The sequence below is a fragment of the Dreissena polymorpha genome, chromosome 2 (genome assembly GCF_020536995.1).
Source record: "Dreissena polymorpha isolate Duluth1 chromosome 2, UMN_Dpol_1.0, whole genome shotgun sequence".
Lineage (NCBI taxonomy): Eukaryota > Metazoa > Mollusca > Bivalvia > Myida > Dreissenidae > Dreissena > Dreissena polymorpha.
Window position 1 is genome coordinate 56,501,139 of NC_068356.1, and position 9,386 is coordinate 56,510,524.

Consider the following 9,386-nt stretch of genomic DNA (forward strand, 5'->3'; position numbering starts at 1 on the left):
AAACTTAATACATACGGAATATTACACTAGTCAATTGTTCCAAGAGTTTGTATCACTCGAGTGGCTTGTATGATGACGTATCACAAGAGAGGCGGAGCCTCGAGTGTGATGCGAAATAGCACAAGCCACGAGAGTGATGCAAACTCTTGGATCAATTGACTAGCGTAATATTCCTTTTATTATATACAACAACTATCGAAAACAGTTAACACTTGTAATTTTTACTTGAACAAAACTGACAAAACAATGACTAAAACGGTACGACATATTTTATTTAAGACGCGTATGAATACAGTTTATGTATATTACACTTGTGTTTTCCGCTACAAAAACAAAAAGACTTGAAAACATTACTTGTGTTTTCTCGACTTTTTTTTGAGCGGTGATGTCACCTTAGTGCCACCGTAGAATATCGTATTATTCAGTTTGAAATTGCAAAAAAAGTATTTTTTATATTGTGAAGGTACCATTTACGGGTAAAAAAAGAATATAAAAATAAAAATAAAAAGCACATGCTTTTTGCATACAGACTCTGCCCACTGGTTGGCAAAAGGTGGTTGGCATAACGCTGATCTAAACAATTTATGTTGAAAATACTGTAATTTCCACAATCATTTAAATCTTCAAATCATTTTACTCAATTGTATTATTTATAATAAATATTATTAAAAAAACAATACAAGTTTGTTTTTCTATTTTCTTATAAAGCATTTGAAGTTATGAAATCAATGGGTCAAACATGAATATACACAAACAATATTAAGGTGAATTACTACTTGTAAAAACAAATTAACACCGTTTGATTATCATTGGTTAACCTTTTAAAAGTAACCCAAACGGGTGTCATAAACATAAGTGACCCAAAGTGCCCCCCAAGTTCCCAACATGTGGCGGATGTTTGTCCAGTAATTGACATGACGCCGCCTGTCAATCAAGTTCTTAAGAACTTATCTACCAATCAGCGATCGATTAATCGGCGCGTTAGTTAGCAACGAACTGTCCGCCATTTTCTAGACAAGCTATGTATAGGTTCACATTTAATTAAGCGAGATTCGTTTGTTTTCCTCTTTAAAAAAAGTAGATGAAAATTATTAAACGGTATCGATGGGGACTATGTAACTCGGACAATCGATATCCTGAAAGATTAGTTGGTGCCATTTAATTTATATCGTTTCCAAAGCCGAAAAGAGATATTGAGAAGTGTAAGAGATGTATAAATGCATGCGGTCGTCACCACGAACAACTGAACGTCAACACTGTCAATGACAATTATAATATATTTTTATCGGATATACTAGCAGATTTAAATAGTTTATGTTATCGATCTGATTATCACATAATATTTCACGTTTTTAAAAAATAGTTTTATCAGTAACTAGGTCATTAATATACAGAAGCGAGGTTTATCTGCATTACTTAAAGAGAAATAAATCCCAGCATGAAGCCAAATTTGTGCTGTGTTTTATTACTCTGATAGTAATGCACTTTATTGCCATTATACATGTTATTAAAAGGTGACACGTGATATATTATATTAATAACGGTATCTACACATGTGCAGACATGTGATGTCACCAAAGAACGCTTTTAATCCACCTTTGAGATCGAATATTTCTAATTTTTGCAACGAGTTTCGTTTGATTTGTTCGAAAAAAAGCGGAAAAAAAATAAGTCAAAAACGGTGTGAATAAGTTTTATGTAACTCTGACATTCGGTATCCATAAGTTAGATTAATTAAATATATACCAATTCAAACGCGGAAATGCGGTCTTGACAAGAGCAAGTGGAAGCTTCAATGTGTAGAATTACCGAGATCACCCTTATGGAGCATTTATTTATTTAAAAAACTGGAAATGTTATGTTAGAAATAACTACGCATTATTAAGTATGAGTTATATCACGTGTGCTTGTAGAATAATAGAGAAGATTGGTACCAACTTTGAGTAACTTAACGAAATCCCCGTTATAAATCGAGTTTTGTGTGTGTCAGAAACAAGTGAAAACGATTATATGTTTCTATTTAAATAGAATCGAATCGATATATGCCACATAATAATATTTATTATTACTGATATAACCAATAAATGCCGAACTTGGGAGAAGTCGGTACCTGCGCCAGCGTCTGATACAGGTAGCTTTACTGAATTCATACAGCGCTACTTTATAAATGACAATGACCAAACTTATTGTGCTGTCTTGCACTTTCAATTGAAGTGATTGATAAATGTCCCATAAGCAATGTTTAATTTTATTAATATCACTTTTATACGTAATAACATGTAGTTTTTTGGTACACTCGGTGTCAGAAAGTGTGTAAAACTTTACCGAAATCCCAGTTTAAAGCGCTATTTCGTGTCAAATACACAAGTGGAAATGTTTCGTAAATAATATGGGTAAATGCCGTTGAAGAAGTGTTCATTTATTGCTAATACCAACATCACACGTAATAAGAGGTTCGATTTCGGTCAGCGCGCAAGCGTTTAAGAGCGTTATTCATGTACCGAAAAACCCGTTAAAATTAGCTGATGTTCTCTATAAACGTATATTTTTTGCATTCGCAGAATAACTAAATGACACAAACCCCTTATAAAAATGTCATATGGTGTCAGAAAGTCCATGAAAATAATCCGGAATATCGCGTTAATCTACATGCAGTATATAGGCAATGAAGCCATTTTGGTGTTAGCTTGTCTAGGTTTGCTACCTCCTGAGCCACGTGATTAAGTGGGCTGAGCGATCATAAATACGGCGTCATGTCAATTAAGCAAAACTAATGATGCTTTCACTTGTATATTGAACCTTGAACCTTGAAAAATGCATGCAGTCGTGTGTGTTTTTTTATCACTTTCTTCGCCTAAATAAATACATTTTATAAAATATAAGGAACAACAGACAAGTTTTTGCATATTTCTGATACTAATCAAATTAAATACCAAAAATGTTTGACATCATCATCATCATCATCATCATCATCATCATCATCATCATCATCATCATCATCATCATCATCATCATCATCATCATCATCATCATCATCATCATCATCATCATCATCATCATCATCATCATCATCATCATCATCATCATCATCATCATCATCATCATCATCATCATCATAATCATCATCATCATCATCATCATCATCATCATCATCATCATCATCATCATCATCATCATCATCATCATCATCGTCATCGTCATCGTCATCATCATTATCATCATTATCATCATCATCATCATCATCATCATCATCATCATCATCATCATCACTAGTATAGTATAGATAACCCTTTAAAGGGATCTTTTCACGGTTTGGTAAATTGACAAAATTAAGAAAAGTTGTTTCAGAATGGCAAATTTTCGGTTTAGTTATGCTATTTGCGCGGAAACAGTATTACTGAACATTTGCCCTGGTCTAATATAGCCATTATATGCATCTTTTGACGATTTAAAAACCTAAACATTATAAAGCGTTGCAACGTTAAACGATTGAACAGTTTGAAGAGTTCTGTTGTAGTCGTATAAATTTGTGAAACTACGAAGATTGCGTATATAACGTATAAAATACCCATGGAATGTATGCTTTCAGAATAGCTCAGTTGGTAAATGAGTTTAAAATTTGATTTTTTACTTTTTACTGGAGCTTTTAAAATTTAATGTTTACATTTATCAATATAAAGCATTTAATGACAAACTTCAAAACATGCCAAAATCTGTGAAAAGGTCCTTTTAATGTGAGTTATTATTTCGCTTGCTAAGTTCACGGCGTGGTGTAATTCTTTGCGTTTCACTAGATGCATTTAAATCATTAATTTACCATTAATCAGTTTCCGCACATGCGTAAATCTTATATTTTAGTAACAATATTAGCATGTATAATCGATACTATCGAGAGTTTTGAATCTTTTTATTTAAAACGGGTACACGTTTACAATTCTGTTTTAATCTTATAGGGGTGTATTGATTCGTGTTTGTGTGGAAATGGCGTGTATTTCTTAGCGTTTATATAAATTGCACGTTTGTCAAATCTTAAATATGTTTTCTTTACAAAATATACATTATTTTGCGTTTCAAACATATGGACCTTTTTTAATTAGCAAATATTCATGAATGAATCATAAGTATGTTAGTTTGCAAATAAATGGCAAACAAATAATTATTTTCGTTGTTAAACAAATAATACATGTAAAACAGACAAAAATTATTTGCTACTGTTGTTATGAGTTACTATTTTTGTGCTTATTTCACGACGCTGTGATTTCTTTGCGTCTGAGTTTTTCTTCTATGAATATATCGTGTGCGAGAACGCAGACCATATAGAGAACTTTGGAAAATAAACACAATATGGCCAAAGAAGGAAAACGAAGAATTAAATCAGAATATTGAAGTATAAACAATTCCTGAAGATTGAGTTGCATATTTTACAAATGCATTTATTGTTGGTATACTACATATATTATATATGAATTAATGTATGGTCACCATCCTCTTGCGTATATTACGGCAAAAGTATTAATTTATTAAGTGCATCTGTTTTTAATGATCACCTCTGATATTGGCGTCTGCACTGTGGCCATAGCAGAATGTCAATAAACATGGGTATAGCAAACGCGTTGGGTCCGAAAATGAAGTAAAGTAGGCCTTTACAGAGGCTTTCACAGTATTATATAATATCTCTGTTTATTGACACCCTGCTGTGGTCACAGTGCAGCGACCATTATCAGGGTTAATCAATAAAAACAGATGTGCTAGAAGAAGACCCTTTAGTTAATTAATTGCCATCAATTATCGCATTATTTGTAATATTTAGTATTTAATAAATTAATACTATTGAGGCAAAGAAATCACACGTCGTTGTGAAAAAAATATATATAAACACTAAGAAATACATATATATTTTCTATTTTAAAATATATACCTCATTTCCACAAAAGCATAGAGACAAAAACAACGAATCATTTCACCCGTATAATATTACGCACGGATTTGTAAACTTTTACCCGTTTAAATATCTTCTTTTATTTTTCAAAACTATCGGTAAGATCGAAAATATATGCTTATATTGTTAATATTATCCGATCTACAAGTGTAAAGGAACTGATCAATGTTATTTCATGCTTTCTGGTGGTTTATTGAAAAATATCAGTGAATTAAAACTGATACTTCACCGTTTAAAACCGTACAATTAACAGTGAAAATAATTGATAATTTTAATTGTTTTACCGGAAATATATTTTGGGGGAAAATACCAAAATAATCATTTGTAAGCATAAAATAAACATAACATTTTTTGGATTCGGTGAAATATCGATTTTAATTTACTCGTGAACATATAAAAAAATTATAGTATGATCACTCGTGAACTAAAATTGATATTCCACCAAATCCATCAAATATCTTCTATATAATTAATGATTGAACTACAGTTAGTGAAAAGCAAAAACATAACGACGCGCCGTGAAATTAGCAAGAGAAAATATCTCTCATTTATGTTAAACTTTGAACTTTAGCAAATAATTGTGTTAATTTATCGTGTATTATTTGCAACACAGCAATCTATATAATTATTTATATGCAAATGAACACATTAATGATTCTTTTTTTAATGTTCGCTTATTAAACAAGGCCCAGATGTTGTAAACGCGAATATTTCGTTAAAGAAGCTATATTCAATAAAATAAGATTTGAGAAACGTGCCATTGTAAATAAAGACAGAGAGGGACACACACACATATTTTCAGTTTTTTTTTCCTAAATTTAATACTCCTTTTCTACAAAAAAGACGCATTATTAAACGCGTACTTGTAAACAGCTTTCAATGTTTTTCCTCAAAACTATCAACATCGATAAACTATGCTTGTATTGTTTATAAAATATAAAATTTACAAGTTTAGGGCAACTGATCAATGTTTAATTATTTGATTCAATCTAATAAAACGCAAAGAAATCACACTGTGCCAAGGACATATTAGCTCACTTTAATATTAGCAACAAATGTGTTTGTTTAACGTGTATTATTTGTTACACAACACAAATTTAATCATTGATTTGCAAATTAACAGACTATTGATTCATTTATGAACATTTGGTAACTAAATAACGCCCATATGTTTTAAACGCAAAACATAATGAATATGTCGTTAAAGAAGATAAAGTTAAGATCTGACACACGTGCCATTTTATAAACAGTGAAAATACAAATTATATTTTTCTACCTATATATAAACAACATTATCTATACGGTCGGCGTTTTATCGTCTGCCTTTTAACGAGCGCGCTATATTTTTATTGAAGTCAGTTGCAATTGCCGCAGAAACATGATTTAATTTACTTGATCTTATACCAACAAGACTCTTACATAGTGTATAAAGTAAAGTTTATCATTTCGTATTAGTGTATTCAAAGTACTCGAGTTATTAAATCATGATTTAGATTTTAATATTAGACTACTAGTATATTTTTAATGAAACGACGGTAATGATAGCAAGAAATATCTTTTTAAAAATGATGTTCTTCATATATCCTGATTTCGATATCCAGTACATGTACGCGTATATTTAAACTGCATTTGTACGTAGATTTAACTGATACTGCTTTGGATCTAATCACACGTTTGTTTTCAGCGCGTTTTCTAAATGAAAAATCAAACCACAATGACGGCGTAACACGTCCCGCTAATTTTAATGTACTCAACTATTTAGCAATAAATGACATCATTCATGAATGTAAATCCAATTGACATCTCGCCTGGACACTTAATCACGTGGCTAATGCCTAAGTCACAGATAGACAACGATCACCGTCCGATCAGCGGCCGACGTATTTTTCCGCTAATCGGGCTGGCAACTAGCCGATGATATCACGGAAACCGGCCCAATTTGTAACATCGGATTCATTGAACGTGTATCTGCAAAAGTAACGGTATTTCCCAGAGGCATAAACATCGGCCGGCGACCGCTTGATTGCCAGAGGGCCTCCGCACGATGCCCGACGGACGCCGGACGATGCTCGTGATGATGCACGTACAATGAATCCGATGTTAGGCGCACGCCGGGCGATAACCGTTCGTTGATCGTCCGATATTTTTTCGATCTCAACTCGATTCCTTCCCGGGACCGATGTCGGGTAAAACAAACTATGATATAAAAAATTATTCCGGACGCCGCCCGGTGCTACAAAATGACCCAATGTGCGTGCGATTATCGGCCGGCGCCAGCACGATGAGCGGAAAAAAGCGTCGGCCGCTGATCGGACGGTGATCGGTGTCTATTTGTGACTGAGATTTTAAACTTTGTCAATCATCGGACGGCGGACGGCTCCGACGTGTCCAGTCTTCCCGATGCCTGTAGATCGATCACACCGTCCGGTGACCGGATTATCTGTGAGGCATAAGCGGTTAGAAAATATCAAAGTGGCTTCTTTGCATACAGATTACGCGATAGTGCGGGTGATTTTTATGGACTTTTTAATCCCCTCTAACACTGGTTAAAGGGAATTGTGTCATTAAGATATAATGGAAATGCAGAAATTATTAGTTTAAAAAATATTAGCTACATAACGGGTATTTCGGTACGTTAAACACGCTCTCAAACGCGAGCGCGTTTACCAAAATCTAGCATGTAACTACGTGTAAATTAACACGTTTTCACTGGTATGTACACATGTTATGTACAAAAAAATATTAACGACACATTTTTCCCCCACATATTTTGTCCACGAAAAAGCGCTGTATACCTGGCGTTTCGGTTAGATTTTACACTCTCTCGACGCCGAGTGCGTACCGAAATCCCCATGTTCTAACGTATAAAAGTGGATTTCGTTAAGTTACGCAAAGAGGGTACCATTCCATATTGTTGTTCATATACACGTGAAATAATTCACACTTAATAATGCTTATATGTCATTAAAAATTATGAAATAAATTAATGTTCTTTAAGGGGGATTTCGGTAATTCTAAACATTAAAGCTTACACTCGCACTTGTCAAAACCACATTTCCGCGTTGAAAATGGTATACATTCAATTCCGCCAACTTATCTTTTGATCTCCAAGTGTTGATTAAAAGCGCTAATTGATGTCACCATATGTCTGCACATGTGTAGATACCGTCATTAAGATAATATATCACTCGTAATATTACAGGTATAATGGAAATCAAGACCTAAGCCGTGCTGAGTTTTTATTACTCTTAAAATAATGCAGATTAACTTTGCTTCTATTAATAACCTTATAACTGATAAAAATATAAAAAATAATAAACACGAATTATTATGTGATGATCAGATCGATAACATTTAATATAATTCGATCATTTACGCTAACTATTACCAAAAAAATAACAAGTTTCAAGTTTCAAGTTTTTATTGGAACATCGGCAAAATGCCTTTGACCATTTACATATTCAAGTTAACAAATTATGGTCGAAGTACATCAGTACAATACAAAGAACATACATAATTGTACACATAGATAACTATGTAAAGTGTTCAACAATACAATCTATTCCAGCGCCGATGTTGTGTGATATAGATCTTAATTCATTAATCGTGTTTTAAAATCCATTTTAGAAGTTCTGGCTTTTTTTTTTAAATAAAAACATGACTTATATGACTAATTGCAAATATTGTCCATATCAGTAACCAGCGCTTTTGCCAACCAGTGACTGCACATGCGCGAAAAATAACGATTGTAAACAATAACAATCATCTTGTCTTACAATCACATCCTCAGTGAAGCCCAATTGTGTCGGGATATGTTTTTTTTTATGAAATTTATATACAAAAACATACAGTACAACGTATTCTGTCAGAAATTTAATAAACGAAAACAACTCACAGACAGCTTACCAGGGACCTATAGGTCCCTGTTCAGACTGAAAATGGATAACACACGGATAAGCAAGGATCTATTTAAGAAATAGTAAACCCCACTGAGGTCCCTATGGCATTATAGTGACCAGCTAGGCAGCCACAAACCGTATATGGACCGAAGCCGTAGGCTGATATTTCCTCATGGTTTCATACTACGCATTGGGTTAAAGTTTAAGTTTATGTTGCATCCATGAAAGTTAAAGACAGGTGACGGTCCTGAACAAGCTCCGAATGTCAAATTATTGTCAAATTTGACAAACGAAACAGATTCTGAACTTTTCATAGTATGACTTACGTTAGGAACATTAAGGAATGATTCCTGCAGTGGTTGGCTTTGGCCAGAAGCATGGGTTGTTTTCTTGAACTCACTCGATCCAGAATCATTGTCACATTTGGCAATATATTGCAGTATTTGCTCTGCTTGAGATGTAGACAAAGCAAGTGCATCATCAAAACCATCATTGAAGTGATTTTCATCGTCTTTTACAAGGCTGCTGAGAGTAGCTGTCATGGATCT